Source organism: Centruroides sculpturatus, unplaced genomic scaffold, assembly GCF_000671375.1.
Source record: "Centruroides sculpturatus isolate CEXI.00-Female unplaced genomic scaffold, Cexi_2.0 scaffold1345, whole genome shotgun sequence".
Lineage (NCBI taxonomy): Eukaryota > Metazoa > Arthropoda > Arachnida > Scorpiones > Buthidae > Centruroides > Centruroides sculpturatus.
Genome location: NW_019385916.1, coordinates 38,394 through 55,916, shown reverse-complemented (window position 1 = coordinate 55,916; position 17,523 = coordinate 38,394). Strand labels below are relative to the sequence as shown.

General features: G+C 31.5%; 3 long non-coding RNA genes across 3 annotated transcripts in view; 2 read left to right on the top strand and 1 right to left on the bottom strand.

Annotated features, from left to right (window-relative positions):
* The first annotated feature begins 6,706 nt into the window (after positions 1-6,706).
* Positions 6,707-17,523, top strand: part of LOC111612555 — a 17,002-nt gene continuing 6,185 nt past the window's right edge. Inside the window, exons 1-2 of the long non-coding RNA XR_002754623.1 lie at positions 6,707-7,232; positions 9,223-9,359. This is a non-coding gene — a long non-coding RNA (uncharacterized LOC111612555). The remainder of the gene's footprint in view (positions 7,233-9,222; positions 9,360-17,523) is intronic.
* LOC111612556 overlaps positions 11,634-17,523 on the bottom strand; it is an 8,386-nt gene continuing 2,496 nt past the window's right edge. The window contains exon 2 of the long non-coding RNA XR_002754624.1: positions 11,634-12,100. This is a non-coding gene — a long non-coding RNA (uncharacterized LOC111612556). The remainder of the gene's footprint in view (positions 12,101-17,523) is intronic.
* Positions 11,989-16,413, top strand: LOC111612557. Its single transcript, XR_002754625.1, has 4 exons — positions 11,989-12,121; positions 12,341-12,361; positions 14,031-14,111; positions 15,984-16,413. It is a non-coding gene; the product is annotated as an uncharacterized LOC111612557 (long non-coding RNA).

Below are 17,523 nucleotides of genomic sequence, written 5' to 3'. Positions count from 1 at the left end.
CGCCATTGCTTAAGCTTGTTTTCGTCGTGGAGCTTGTCATCGAATGGCGCTCGCGTGCTTCCTGATAAATTATTTTTTTTGCGAAAAATTCGCTGAATTTTGGAGACATCATTAATATAAATATAATTTTTATAGACATTAAATAATAAATGGTTTTTAGTAGGTCCGCTGCTCGTTTAAACTCAACGGTTTGTGCAATATCCGCTATTGGTCTAGATTCGACCAATCCTGTCGCGACACCAGTCGGCGATGACGTTTTATCGAATTATAAGAATTTTTTTAGCATGTTTGTACAAATACTGTCGCAATTTTTTCGCCGTGATGTAGGAATCCGAACTATAGGAACCCGTGTTATAGGAGGTCGACTGTATCTACATATCTACATATTATAGAAGTTACTATTCCTTTATGAGTATACAAGCAGATGAGCCTGGCGTTGCTCGGGCAAAAAACAAAAACAGCAAAGATTAAGATTATTAGATTATTTAGTACTTCTAACCCTTCTATTATATTATATTATAGTATTTGATTTATACAACTACAAAGGTTATCTTACGTAAGGATTTATCACACCGAGTGCCCAATTTGACACGTTTAAAAAATTCGTTAAATTCTGTGTAGTAGAGAAATAAATAATTTTTAAAATGCGTTAGATTAGTCATTCGGTGTGATAAACCCTTACCTAAGATAACCTTTAGTTATATAAATCAAATACTATGATACAACAAATATTAAAACGAAAACAATATAAAGAGTTTGGTTATTTCGGCATACCAATGTCATGTTTATCGCAATACTCGGTTGGTACGAAATGGCACAATTTCATTGATCAAAAAGACAGAAATTTAAAATATGACATCATAAAATCTTTAAGATATAATATTTTATCTTAATGTTAACTCTAAGAAATATCAAACTGTAATCTGCTAACAAATCACATTTTGGAAAAAAAACGGACAAAATATTTAAGCTTGACATTCTCGAAAACCACTTAAATCATTTTGTGCTCGCCGGTAACTTTGTTTTATGTAATTTTCTTATTCGAATACCATCATACCGCCAGTCCGATAGAAAGAAGAGATTTACGGAAGACGGTCGAAGAAATTCGACCAAAAGTAGTCGTTGACCACTTCCTGGGAGTGAGGTTGCTCAACGATTACTAATTAATACGGTTTACTATTAATTTTTGAAAAGTGATCCGTGTTGGATAAGTTGTGATGGCTCACATGTGATGGAAGTTGCTAACCTTAATTAATTAACGTCGGAAAGACTTCATTTAAGACTTGTTTAAATAAAAAACTTGTAAAAATGCTGGAATAATTCTTTTATGTGATAAATCATATTTAAATTTTCTCAACAGATTGTATAAACAACGTGGGAAATATGTTCTCGTAAATGTTGCGTTTATAGAAAAATTATCGGGCTGCAATTTGAAAAAATTGCAGAACTATAAATTCCCACTGTCGTCCGTCTGTCTCTGCCCTTCCTTAATCTCTAGAACGGATTATAGATGAATAGATAGATGAAAGTCGAGACCAGACATGAAATTCGTAAGAGAAAGAGGACCAGATTAACTATATATGAACTTTCGATTTTACTGCAAGTCACGTTATTTCAATTCAAAAATTTTTCCTCGAACAAAGTTAGATACATAACCGGCACGACTCTATTGCTAACAGGAAACGTATGACGTACAGGGATAAAACACTACTCCATGCAGGCAAGTCTATGTGCTACCTGTCGCAGTAATTCAGTGAATATAATGTATATTTTTTAAAATTCTTTCCTTTTTAGTAAGAATTATATAAAATTAATTATTTTGTTAAATTGTTCAGTAGATGGCGCTTCATGTAAAGCAAGCAATCAAATGTAGAGAGAAATTAACTGATATATAGAAATCCAATTGATATTTTGGGGTGATACTTATGACATTGTGTAAATTAGAAGTATTTGAACTTATCTTCCGAGTTTCGTAGCAAAATTAATCGAACAGCCTAAGAGTGTATAGCGAAAAAAGAAACAAACATCCTCATTTACTATATAGACTAGTAGATATGTTCAGCATTGCCCGGTTAAAAGGTAAAAAAATAAACGTTAAAATGAAAACTATAATACAAGTTTGGTTATTTTAGCTTACCATTGTTATGGTTGTCACTAAGTATCGAGATTAAATTAGGAAGAGATTGGAGGCGTTCATATTTTATGGAAGTCTAAATTTTTCCCCAGAATCCCAGAGAATAAGAATAAAAATTTCGATACAAATCGGGTTTAGGAGTTAATAAGGGGATGAAATCAAAAGAGGAGCGGGGTGTCCAGGTCTAATGGTATTCTATATTTTCCTCAGAGTCTCAGAGAATAAGTAAGAAAAATTTGAAGACTGACCAGAAAGCTAACAGAGACATAAATACAGTAAAGCCGCTTAATGCTGCCTCGATTAACGCAGATTCGATATAATGCAGTCTGCTCGAAGCCTAAAAAAAAACTCAAAATTTACGCTGACACAAATTATCGCGGCATTTCATTGATTATTCCCAAATACGAACCAATCAGCAAAAGGTGGCAATTTGTCGTAGCGCTGTACTTTCCTTAAAACTATGTTTGTTTGGTGCAATTTTGGAAAAAAATATAACATCATGGATGCCATAGGCAATATCGACTTCGCTTGGCAAGAATTAACTGATAAATGCATTAATGGAGTGTGAAAGAAGTTATGGCTGAAGGTGTCCAAGAATTCTTAACGAGAAGAGCCTATTGCTGTATCGTTAAGTTGACCAAATTGTCAACCTAATCGGTACAGCAAGATTAGGAGATATAGACGAGGTGAATATTGAGGAGTTACTGCAGGTTTCTGGTAAGAGCCTTATCAACAACCTTCCAGAACTGGCAGAACAAGGAATTCATGTAGAACTGAAAAATAGAGATTCTGAAAACGAAAAACCCAAAAAATTTCTCTACAGTTTTCCTTAGTAAAAGCTAACCGAAATCGTTCATTAAATTGTTACGAATGATTCAGATTTTGAAGAGTGCAAAAGCAAAACGAGGCGTTTTGAATGCGCTCTTCCACTACCAACACTTGCTTATGGAAAGGAAAAATATCGACAAATGAAACTACTTGACTTTATCACAAAAAGCATAAATTTCAGAAAAGCCAGGTCCATCACAAAAAAATAAACTTTAGATTTCTGTGTGCATATGTTTATACACAGAAGTGTTATTTAACATATATTATTATACAAGTTAATATAAAAATAACTTAAAATTAAAGTAAAATTTTTTAATTTTTGGTCGCGTGTCCCCCTCATTTACTCTGTTAAAATGACCTCGTTTAACGCTGTTTCGTTTAGCGCTTTGTCGTCTAAGAACGCATCCCTCTCGTTAAGCGGGGTCTTACTGCATTTTATTATATATATATATAACCGAAGAGAAACCGTCGAGTCCAACAGACTAAGCAGTTCCGAGAAACCGTTCGGTCGGAATAGTTTTACACTCGAATCAGTTCCAACAGTTCCAGTTCCAGAAGCAGAACTGGATCCTCTAATCCAGGGTTCGAACATTATATTAATATAGATTAATGTAATTTAAATAATTACAAGTGTCGGGGACACGACCGTGTGTTTTACGTGAATACGTGTATGTTAACGGGTAATATTTTCTTTGAGCGTATTATATGTATGTCATAATCATCCCTTAACAGTAAGAAGTCCTTCGGATCTCCATGTTTTTTTACGTTCCCGGCACCGCTTCACTCTATCATATGGTGTTTTATGGGTATGGATTGCTCTTGAGAAGCCCTTTCCAACCATATACGATTTCTATATTTTGATTTGGCTTTTCGACGACTACAGGCCGACATTGCATTAAGTTTTCTTAATTTTTAACTTTAACACCATATATATTCACCATAACTATTCCATACTAATGTTTTGTGTACGCAATCGATAAATATTAATGAAAGCTGTAAATTGAAACGAGTTTCGTAGCTTCTCCGAGTCAAAATGTATACTAAACGGAAAATATGTGACGCGGCGAAACGACCACAAAATGGCGGCGCTTCCCCCTCCGCCGCGCGCGATGCATCACAATCCCCACTCAACGTAATAAATTCTTTGATCCTTTAACTATCGAGTGGTGAAATTAAATTTCGGATGTATATGATAGATATGTAGCTGCAATGCCAAACTGTATCCCCCGATTATGTTATCATCAGTTTTCTGAATTGCCTCCCACTAAAGAAGCAAATTTAACGACGTATTCACGTCAAAATTATAATTAAAATGACGAACATAAAGACGAGCACGTCCCTAGCGGACATTTCGTAAAACGTAACTTTTTTCACTGGAGAAGGAATTTTTAAGTGAAAAGAAAAATATCGCTATCTCGGAAAAGAATAGACCGAGCTTCATAAAACTGAATACGTAGGCGGGGAAAAACAGTGAATGAGGACGATACTCATATTTTGTTGGGATAATGCGTATGAATTTAAATAAAGTGTTCTAATTCCAGTACAGTAACGTTCGCTTTGTTAAGCCGATCATTGGTTCGTTCTCTCGCTTACTTGACGGCTTTCCTCTATAGAGCCTTATTGAATACCACGAAAATATTATTTTGAAGTGCAAAAGTGGTGCGAGAGGTGAGATCATACATCACGAAATATTACCGATTTTCAGAATTTAAACAGCACAAATAGTGTAAAGCAATGGTTCTCAATTAGTGTTACCCCTTCACGTAATTTCGCGTAGCCCTGGGGGTACGCGAAATTACGTGAAGGGGTACGCGCAGCAATCTAAAATCGGTCGATTTAAAATTTAAATGCATGAGATGAAGCAATCAAAAAAATAATGGGTAAACCATCAAAAATTCGGCAATTTACAACATGAAGTCGAATGCACAAATTCGTTTATTCATAACTAAAAATATTCTCGAAATTTCATCAAAAAAATGCATTTGTGACAATATCTAAATGAAATTCTTGTGCAAGAAACAAAAATTGTACAATTATCATTATTATCATGTCAACAAAGCTGCAATAAAATATTTTCTACCATTTTGCACAATATACCTCTGTAAGAGCGGATTTTCGGCCATGACAAACATGAAAAGTAAACATCATCATCGACTTCAACTCGAAGATGACTTGAGACTGAAGCTGACCAAAAAGCAACCAGATTTTCAAAGAAAATCGTACACATATGTCACATTAAAATTAAATAACCTTATGTTATTTTCATTATTAGAATTGTATTTTAAAGGTAATAAATGTAAAAAAAAGACTTATTCTATTTATCAGTAGCTGTCTACCCACAGCTTCGCCCGCATTATATCGAATTTTCTCGTGGGAGTAATATATTTTCCCTCAGTAAAATGTAGCCCATGTCCATCTCCAACATGTAAGCTATCTCTGTGTCAAATTTTATTAAAACCTGTTCAGTGGTTTAGACGTGAAAAGGTAATAGGCAGACAGCCAGAATTACCTTCGAATTTATATTAGTATGGATTAATATGAATTTCTGCTATAAGGGGTACGAGAGTTTGAGCTCTTTCTTGAAGTGGTACGCAGGAAAAACTAATTGGAAACCACTGGTGTAAAGAAAACAGCATCAGAACCCGTCCCTCTTCACCCAAACAAATCATTCACTAAGAGAATGAAACAAGCCTCTGTCTTTATTGATGGCACAAACTTGTAAGACGACCTTCTTTATCAAATGTCCATCATTATTTCGGCCAGACCAAAAAAGTGAGTACCATCAGAACGTGGTGACAAACAAGAGTCGACATATCCAGACAGACCGTTCCCCGATAAGTTATTGTAGGTTTCGATCCGTACGGATTCAATCCCGGATCCCCAAGAGCGGTAGCTGCTTCCAAAGATGCACGGACATTCGGCCGACCGAAAAATTCTGATCTGCGTACTGTGAAACTTCATGAGGAATCTTTATCTTCGATTTATTATCATTTTCCAACATCGTTAAATGTACTTAAAATGTATGAGCAAACTAAATTTTCTAAATCCAATTTTTTATACTAAAAGCGAATGCATTGCAAATGCCATCTTACTAACGAGATTAAAGCACTGACCTCGTTCATTTGATTCTATAACCTCAAGATATAATTTTATTTCATATTAATATAGTCTAAAAATAANTTAACACTTCCATTGTTACTTAACACTTCCATTGTTGATGGAAGTGTTAAGCCTTAATCCTGTAACTCTCCCCCGTGGGGAGGAATTTCGAAAAATCCCTTCTTAATGTGCGTTCTCCTAACGTACCGTAACTGTCTACCAAATTTCAACTTTCAACTCCTAACCATTTGGGCTCTGCGCTGATTATTATTATTATTATTAACTCGTCTCGATTATATATTAGATACGTGTCGAAATTCAACCCCACTGAAGGGAGATGATTAGGATTAAGGCTTACCGTAAAGAACTCTGCTTCTATTTATACTATTTTAGATGCGGGTTTTTGCGTTTTTGATTGCATTTTAATAGGATACGTCAACAGAATGTACACTAAGAAGAAATTTTTCGAAAAATTTTCCCCCCATGGGGGAAGTGTTATAAATTTATAATAGATACATTTTGAGCCACAACAACGCGTGACGGGGTCTGCTAATCTAAACATAAAGTTACATAATTTTTTTTAATCTAATAAAACGCAACAAAGAATAATATTGTTCAATTTTATTATTAGTGTTCCATTGTTGAAAACATTCGATTCAGAAATCGAACATTAATCCAGGTGAGATTTCAGTGCGTTTGCCAGCGGGATGTTTGGTGTTTAGCGCAGTCATCTCGGGAGAAAGCGCCGAATATACCCAGCCAAACATCGATGTTCAAATGTGTCCGTGACACACGCTTGCCTTCTGAATATCCCGCTAGCAAACCAATCGTTTCAGAGACTTTCGCTCGCAAATATTTAACGTCATTGCGATGTAGCGATGTATTAATGAGAAACAAAAACATCACTAGCTACTGTTGGTTTTAATGAATTTTGAATACGGTTTGAAGAATATAAATGTTTATAAAGAATGGATTGACAACAAAAATTTATTAACTTGATATTGGTGACGGACCAAGATAGCAACCGTCCTCTCGAATCCTGATGAATATTTTCTACAATTTCTCCAGGAGTATTTTATTACTGGCCAGAGAAGAAAAGAAAGAAAAAGACTCCACCAGGATGAAAATTTTTTAATTTTTATATTACAATCCTTTCGCTTCGTTTGGTTGAGTAAGTTAAACTTTCAAATTTATTTAGAGCTCTCTCTAAAAAATGGTTGATTTTTCAACCTGCTTATACTCTTCATAAACTTGTATGAGTTTCAGGAGAAAAAGTAAAGCTTTTGGTTGTAATGTGTTATGACAAGCTGATTGTATTAAAGCAATTTTTGAGATATAATAATAATATTAAATACAGTAAAACCTGTCTATGGCGACCACCCACGGTTCCTTCAAAAAATGGTCTTTTAGACAGGTGGTCGTCCAATACAGGTGGTCCTGTAATAACGTATTTCCGTACGTATTTTGCGCACTTTTTAGCCATTTCTACTAAGCAAAACTCGAGGTGAGCAAAAATAAGCGAATTTTTTCAACGATAGGGCTATATTGGTATTGTATTTTATTCTTATCGGATAACCCGATTTACAGGAGTCGTCATGATATTATAAGACAGATTTAACACCAATATTTTAAAGATTAATACAATACTCGCATTTTCTCGATTATAATGCACACTTTCTTTTTTCCGACTTAATTAATTCGACTCGGTTCTTTTCGTTCGCTCCTCAGTTACGTGTATTACGTCATCAATATACAAGCGCGTCCTATCTCTCCATCACTTTGCTTTTGGTTTTCGTTAGTTTAATCTTATTTTAACTTTAAAAATACTGTTTTTTTTAATATTTAATATTTTCTTAATTAATTAAGTACAATAAGAAAAATTATTAATTAATAATAAAACGATTTTATTATTTTTTCTCATTATACGATTTCATTACAATCGCGGAATCGAAAAAGGAAGTAAAACTGATTTTTGCATTAATGCGTTTATTGTTTTTTGAATATTTTGCCTGCGAAAATTACTTGGATATTATTTTTCTAAAAATATCGTGGAAATAAGGTAGGTTGATACAGAAACTATTTATCGCACGTGTACTGTATATGAGCTTCAAAATAAATAAATAAAAATAGATTTTATCAAACGATGAGATCAGCCGATTAATTGTATCGTGTACAATATTTTACACCCCCAAGGAAAATACTGTAGGTCTAGGGTAAAATAAATTTTGTTTTCCCACAGTTAAACTTCGCCGCTAATTGCTGTTGTGATAACTTTAATACGATCTTCTAACGACAGCACTTTGCATTTCGGACATTTTCCAACAAACTGAAATGAATTTCCTTTGTTGCTAGACTAATTTATTAACACCTGCACCTAATTTCGAGGGTGGGAGAAGTGCCCGGGATGGGTTCGAACGAGAGTTTAGACTAATTCATTATATTAGGAGGTGGAAACGTTGTTGAGATGGGTTCTTACAATAGTTTAGACCAGATACATTCGCGAAAGTGGTCGCTTATTACAGGTGTTGTATGTTGTTTCGGACCAAAAATCGATGCTCGCGGTCGCGTTACACAGGTGGTCGTTTAGTACAGGAAACTTATACGAAGACTATGGATAAACTATTCCGTGCCAGAAATTTTTGCCCGTTTTGACAGGTGCCCGTCGAATGCAGGTGGTCGCCTAAGCAGTTTTCACTGTATTTAAGTTTCTTTCTGTTGAGACCTAAATATTGATAAAAAAACCAATTGTACTCTAAAATAAACAAGCACAGCCTTCTCACTGAGATTGTAGTTTTTTTATTGTAGTGTAGGACCTATAAACACTTGTCTTTTTCTTTTACCCGCAACCCACAGGTTGAAAAACACTGCTCAACTGTATTAAATCTGGTTACAGTGAGAATAATCTAGTGTGTCAATTGTGCTTTGTGTGGTCATGGTCTACCAGAGTAAATTATAGACTCAATGAATATTAATTTTGTAACATACCAAAACATGGGATATTTGGAGTTTATTCTACACTTAATTGTGTTGAATGGATCAGTTTTCTTCTCTGATATGTAGTTGTTATTATTTGTAATTATTTCTTATAATTTGTTTTTTGAATAAATTACTGATAACTTAGTGATAAAGAAAAAATTAAAAATGTTCGCATTTTATTTTAGGAATATGTTTCCCAAATTCATTGATCAACTTGCAATTTGTAAAATATTTTAAGGCCATCATCATGCAATTCTATCAACTCCATTTTTCCTATTGTTTCATAAAGTAAATTTTTGTAAAATTTATCAAGAGAAATTGTGTAAGTATACAGGACTGGAGTAAGGGTCTAGAAAAACTGCAGTTTGGTTAACTTGGATCTATTTCATGGCTTTTTTTAAATTTGTTACTTAATAAAAATTGATTCTTTTTGAAAGTTTTCCCTTCTTAAATCTTAAAATGTAATTTCAAAATAATGATGAGTCTTAGAATCAAGTAAATATGTTATTTATTAAAACCATTTTTTTTAATCTTTTATCACAAATTGTATTGTATTAAATTCTTCCAAAAAATTCAAAGTTATTTATACATTCTGAAAGCTGTGCAAAATCTTTTCTGAAATATCCAGTGTATGATGCAAATGAATGTTTTACTGATTTCTTTTTCTCAGTTAATGAAACTAAAAAAATGTTTGCCAAATGTTCAAATTATATCAAAGTTCATTAATTTACATTTGCATAAAGATATCAATTTTATGAAATTACATCTGTATGTGAAAATTTTTCCTTATAATGCTCCTTTAATTTTTAAAAAATATGAATTTTTTAAAATCTTTATAATAATGAAGTCATTAAGAAAAATGCACTGCATAACATCAACTAATCAAAATTGCTATTTAATAATCTTATTAACACTGTTATAAAGTAAACCCAGTCTAAAAATGTTTTTTGTAAATCACGATTATTGTTTTCGTAAATCATGTACGTTAGTTATTAGAATTACAATATTTCTACAATATGATGTAGAAACATGGCAGCATTACAGGATTATTTTAAAAATATAGACAAGTTCCTCTGTCTTCTCCAGATTCTTCCAAACATAGCAAATTGAATTCTATTCACTGTGGTGAATAACGTGGTTTAAGTGTATTTTTCTCAAGTGGATACTCAATAAATATAATACAATTTTGCTTTGTATATTCAAATTATCAGACTAAAATGTTATTCATTATAGTAAAAACATAAGTAAACTGTTTTAAACACACTTTAATGTTTTTCTGTTAATTATAAATGGTTACATAACTGTCGAGGCACCACTTGAGATGGACCACAAATTTAAGCAGTGTCTGCTGACACACAACCCCATGTAAAACAAGACAATACTGTGATTACATATCAATACAGTGTTAAGAGGAGAGTTTTGTGTTGTTTTTGATTTAATCAGGATTTTTGGCTTAAATATTTGTTTGGGAGTCTCAACTTTATTTATAAGCAAAGAACTGTAGATAAAGATGGCATCAGAACAATCCATAATGGACATTATTTGTAGTTAAATTTTAACTATTTTCTACAAATTTTCAAAGAAGCATAGTTTGTAGAACTTAAAATTTACAAATTAAATGTTCTGATCAAGATAAACTTTTATTTTTTCATTAAAAGATTTATTTAAAATGATGTTATATATGTAAATTTTGACTATTTTAAAGAAGTTTTTAATTAATCTAACTAAAGACTATTGAACTTTATCATATAACTAAAATGACAAATATACAGTATATCTGACAAGATTTGAGAAGCAGCATACTGAAAATCATTAAATTCTACATGAAATTTTAGTAAAAGTTCAATCCAGAAGGCAATTGTATGAATTATGACTAAATATATTTAATCCATTTAAATATGTTTTAAGAGGAAGAATTTTATAAAGTTATGTTTTGGTAATTTAAATATATATATAACCAAAACATTCTTTGGTTCATACTAGTTTGTTTTATCAGTTCAACAACAACTTGATTGATTTTGAGAATTAATTCATATTAGACTAGTACTAATGCACAAAAACAACTTGATATGAAGGTAATAGCATATGTCAATTAGATCTAGACTGTTTTACAAACCATATTTTAAAAGCCAGTAACCATTTCAAAAATTTTTATGCAATTTTGTCTAGCAAACTTTAATTACATACAAGCAAATCAAATTTTTAATTAATACTATTACTACTACTAGAATAAGTTCCATGAGATTTACAGTTCATTCACTGTTCATAATTTTCAAAAATGTTCCCTTTGCTTTACTAGATATACTTTAAAGTTTAAATATGAAATCTATTTAAATTAATAAGAAAAGCCTGTGTTAAGTGCAATATCAAAAAAGTTATATAGCTAGAATTTTGTTTTGGTTGTCCAAAGCTCTCTTCTGAAAACTCTCCTTATCTCCTAAAAGCATGTTTTCATTGTTTTATAACAGCAGTTTTCAGATTTAAATAATAGATTTGATTTAACTGAATCTTTCACTAAAATGCAATAATTTCCCCCCAAAAAATTATGATTTGGTAATTTGATTCATTCATAATTGAGTAATTTGGAAAAACAAAATTTCTGTAACTAAACTTTACAATTTTATTGTATAGCTGTGGCTGTACTTCTTTTACATGGTAAATAAAAAAGGCTGTGAAGTATATATATAAATTCCAGCCTCTACATCAGAGTATACAGATTATCACCAGTTCTCACCACAATCATTGGGGGCACAATAAAGAAAAAATTTCAATTATTACTCATACTAGCTTCAGATATTTGTTCTTTTTAAAATAAAGGCATATGCACTAGAATGTGCTTCTGATTTCTTAACCTTGCTCCTCTGATTTATTTAAGAAAGGAATGAGCCCCCAGACTGAGGTTTGTTTAGTTGATAATTCTTTTAATTTTTCATCCTACCAGAAGGTATATCCTCCACTGCTACCTCCAGTGAGAAAGCTGGATTTCTGCTGACCAAGGACTACTGAACTACCTTGCATCATTGCTAATTGAGCAGCATTTGGAGACATTCCAGGTGGCGGTGGCTATTAAATAAATTAAGACATGTGAATAATTGCTTTATTAAATTATATAAAATTTTGATTAACAAATAAATCACTAAAAGTATAACAAATATTGTTAATATAAAAGTTTATATAAACATTTTAATAAATAAGGTGTTACAGGCAAATACTGTATATCAATCATTTAGATAGTTTATATTAAATATATTTATATACAAAATACAAATTCTATAATTATTAAACCATTTATAATCCACACAGAATAAAGATCAAAGCCAGTCTGTAGGTATCAAATTATGTGTTCTCAGTAAAATATGGTACTGAATGATGAGAATTACCATTACATTTTCTGCATAGCATTTGTCAAACATTTTGTCCATTGTCTGTTGTTTCTATTTTGATTTTTTTCATGATGGGGGAAAAAAGCATTGACAATTTTAAGCTAAGTATTTTATATATTCAAGTAGATTATGATATTCTTGTTGTTCTGTCTAAAAGTGTTGTCTAGAAACACCAAATTTAAATAGATAAATTCAATTTTTAAAATTTTCTTTTGATTGTTTGGTGTTAAGTTCAATCTGTTTCCTTTTTTGTTTGGTGTTATAAAATATATATTTAAACTCAATTAAAAGTTTGAGAAGCCTCAAGAAAAATGTGTTTTTCTTGAAATGAACAAAATACTGAAGATATGATCCTTTACTTTTGATGCAGTGCAAACAGTGATCTTTTGGAAAATGACAAACTAACAGTGTAATTATGCTACTGCCTTCAGTAGATATTTCTCATTGTTATTTTAAAGCTAATTGTAAAGGACAGACTATTAGAAGTCAAACAAAGCAAGTTGTCCTAAACATATATTCATACATTAGGGAAGCTAATCCAATGAAGCATAGAAGAAACTGTTGAAGAAACCACAAAACTGACAGTGTGGAATCTTTTGCCATCTTTGCCACAAAGAACAATGACATGTGGCAGATGGAAATCTTTGAATGCCAAGCAAGAAAAGGCCTCAGAAATCTGGAGCTGAAAGATGTGATGTGAAGTGCGACAGTTTCACTTGCACTACAGTGTGAAGTATTGTACATAAGTATTTATCCAGAAACAAGCCACTGATATTAAAATACTGAATGATGTAAATGATGACTGATTTGCCAATCATTTCCAAAAAGACATCACAAGAAAGATTCTGCATTGACCAATAAATATGAAATTTTAGCTTGGAGACAGATATCTCAGACAAATTCAGCAGTATCATTCAGAAGGAAGAAAGATATTTTCACTTATGAAACTTAGTAGATGCTGGCAACACAGTGTCAAGATAAACTATGAAATCTGGTAAGGATGCATTTTTGAGATTTGCCTGAAAGAGCCATATGGTAAGGCAATTGCCTGATTTGTACTCACTGTAAAAGCAAGGAAGGCTTTGCAGAGGGTGCTCTCCTGTTCCAGTCGAAAAATACAAGTGGTCATCAGGATGTGAATGGCATCTATTTAAAAAAGTTTTCAAGTTGCAAAAATTTCCACCATTAAGTGTGATTGTAATAGACAATGCTTCCTACCACAGTATAAGGTCAGAGGAGGAGGGGGAATCCCTACACCAGAAACATAAATTTAATGAAAACAGTGAACGTTTCCGGCCTTATCCAAGACCTGCTTCAGGTTTTTAACAAAAATTCCAAAATGGAATGCTTAGACCAAAGATATATTTGAAAACTATTTTTTTTTTTTTTTTTAATTTTGAACATCATAAATATCTATCATACGAATTTTTGTATATGTTGTGTTGTTCAAAATTTAAAAAAAAAAGTTTTCAAATATCTTTGGTCCAAGCATTCCATTTTGGAATTTTTGTTAAAAACCTGAAGCCGGTCTTGGATAAGGCCAAAAATGTTTGATGTTGTCATTAAATTTATGTTACTGGCATTTAAAGGTTATTGATTTTTTTTATTAGCTCTAATAATTTGAGAAGCTAGTTTTAAAATCCCTACAAATGCATGGAAGAAAGATATCAGAAAATGGCTCACAGAGAAAGGTAAATACTGTTTCTATAGCTTCTTGTTCTATCAAACTTTACAGGCAAATGGTAAAAAAGTTTTTATTTGTTACAGAATATGCATTTTGGGTGTTACACCACTCAACAATTCTTACTGAAATCTATCATGCATCTGTAAATAAGAACTGATGAGGGGTGTAATACCCAAAATACATATTCTGTAATAAATAAAATCTTTTTTTTACCATTTGCCTATAAAGTTTCTGTATGATAAGTTTGTAATAAATGCAAATTTATGCTAAATCAAAACAAAAGGCAAATGTTGGCATCCAGAAAAACTGAAGCAATTAGTCAGAAACTTGAACTGATGATTTTGGTACAAATAATAGCACAGGTACACTACACTAACTGTCAAATAGGTAATACAGCTGCTGCTGGCCATAAAGTACTTCAGCTTCTGCCATACCATGCTGAACTAAGCCCAATTGGCTTGACTTGGAATCAAAAGGATCTGTGGCTTGGAATAATATTACATTTAAAATGTCATTGAATAATTTTTTCACATAAGTGAAATTACTTTCAAAATGTGGAAATCTTTTGTCCATCTTATCATTAAAAAAGAGATGCAACTTTGAGAACTGGATGTTCTTCAAGAAAGTAATGATTCATTCTCTCTAATAAATTCATTTGGAGTCAGTCAGATTCTGGCAATGAAGTGTGTGGCATTTTGCTCATTGATATAACACTTTTAAAGGTCTTTCAATCATTCAAGGACAACAATTTCTGGTGGCATGTGTACAAACCATACGATTAAAACAACAAAATCTTCACAAATTCAATTAAAAACAACAAATAACAAAAACACTAAAAAGGTAACAACTTTGGATAATCAGTTTTGCCAGGATAGTCTGCTATACAAAAACAAAAATAGTTCAGCATGAATCAGATAATTTTGTGGTAGAGATAAACATGCAAGTAAAGAAGTTTTGTTCTTTATCCTGCAGAGATCATCATCATTCATTGTCCTTGAGTTCAAATATTTTGATTTCTGATTAGTAAACCAGAAATTATTGACTCTTGAAACTGTTGCTTATCTACTTTATTTGTTGTCTGCTGGTCTTGGAACAAAGGGTCCACACATTTGACATGCTTATTCCAAAAGGAAGTTCAAAAAATACTTTCAGCATGAACTGCAGATGGTATACAATAGATGAAATTTAGAGTATAACAATTAACCTTCATGTAATATCAATGGACAAAGTCACTATAACCTAATTTACCATAAATAAATGATAGATTTAGTGCATTTAAAATTTGTAACAAATAGTGTATGTTTCAGGAAAAAGACTTAAATTAAAAATTATTTAAGTTGCAAACAGATTAAATTTTCTGATTATTAACATTACTAATAGAAAATAATAATTAAGTGATTAACTGTTAATTATATAATATTCATATTAAGTTATAAGAATCAGATAAAAAGTTTTAGTTAGTTTTCTATGTGAACATATCTAACTAACTAACTAGTAAACTAATTTCAAAACAGGAAAGCCCAAAAATGTAACTAAAATTATAAAATCAAAAAAACAAAAACAATGCAAGTGAAACACATTATAATATTATACACTTTTCTAATAAAAAAAACAATGTAATTTAGATACACAACAATTAGTCAGAATACTGATTTGATTTATTAGACAATACAGTTAGAAATTTAAATTTGATGTTATGTAACTTTAATAAACTTTCTTCAATTATTTCAAAATCATCAGAAAATTAAAAAAAAACTGTACAACCAGATTAATGATTCCAACAGTACAATTAATACTTTCTACAAATGACCAAAAATATCAAAAAACTTAAGTGGACAGAACAGTAATTGCAGATACATATAAGTTTTTCTATTTACAGTAACTTCCTGATTACTATTTTGAAAAAAATTGAGTTATTTAAAATTTCTTCAAAACAGAAAAATCATAATTAACAAGTGTTTTCAGCATCCAGAGATCTTTGCAATACTGTGCATTATATTACTGTACTCGGTAAGTTAGATTGTGCATTGATGTAGACTGAATTTTTTGAGCTTATTTTCTGTGAATATAAATTCAGAAGTATAATCTCAGCTCATTAAAACTTCTGTACAGAGCTTATATTAAATTACTGTACTGTACATTCATATTATCTGAGAAAACACTGACAGTCTCCACCCCCTATTAGTCCAAGTTAGTAGGATGTTCACCATATATAAATATAAAAATTTATTTTGTATGTTTTCTACAAAGACAAATCACTTATAATTGTTTTGTATAACAAATAAACATTAATATTTTAAAAAGTAATGTAGAAGAGTATCATAACTCAAAAATCAACATTTATTCTTTCATAAATTTCATAGTAGTTGTATTTTTATGTTTTATGAAAGAATACACAATTTTTGAGTTGTAATGCTCTTCAAACAAATGTTACATCTTAATTGTTCAGTAAAAACTAAATGGATTATAAGGACTAAGCATCAGTAGCCAAAAAGAAAAAAATAATATCAACACTAAAATGTAATAAAAAAAACATTATATAATAATATATATTCATTATGGTTCTGCATACACAAAGACTAAGAAAATGTGAATCCTATATCTATACAATCAAGATGGGTTGATAATAATAATAAGCGCAGAGACCAAATGGATAGGAGTTGAAAGTTGATACTCAGTTAGGGAACGTACACTAAGAAGGGATTTTTCGAAATTCCCCCCACAGGGAGAGGGAGAGGATTAAGGCTTGACTTGAAGAACTCTGCTTCTACTGTACTATTTTAGATGTGGTTTTTTGCATTTTTGATTGCATTTTAATAGGGTGCGTAAACTAAGAAGGGATTTTTCATAATTCCCCGTGGGGGGGAAGTGTTAAGAGAAAGCGGCATGCACGATTAACAGGCGCACATGCGTTTTTTTTTGGCGTTGTTTTGGGAAATTGAATGTATTTTTAGACCCATCTAACAGTTCTCTAATTAGTCTGGAAACAGGGGGACTAATTCTTGCATTCTGTGAAAACGGGTAAGATTGGCTATAATGTAATAACCTTAATCTTCACTATCATTACTTTTTGCCTGAGCAATGCCGGGCTTATTTGCTAGTATTATAAATATCTTAGATCTTTTAAAAGTGTTAAAACTTGCACAATCTTTTCCATTTTTCTAAGTATATGATCTTTTGCCTATGCTTCCAGATTTTTACTCTAGCACAAATAATTGATTTCTGTCCAAAGATTTTGGTAGCCTAATTTTTTTGTTCTAGGTATTATGCCAACAACTAATAATGAGTACAATAGAAATTATAAAATATTAATGAATCTTTATAATTAAACATCACCTTCAATTTAAATAAAATTTACTGGATATATATATATATATATGTTTTAGTTATTTATCTTCTCTAATTTCACCAAGCTCTTC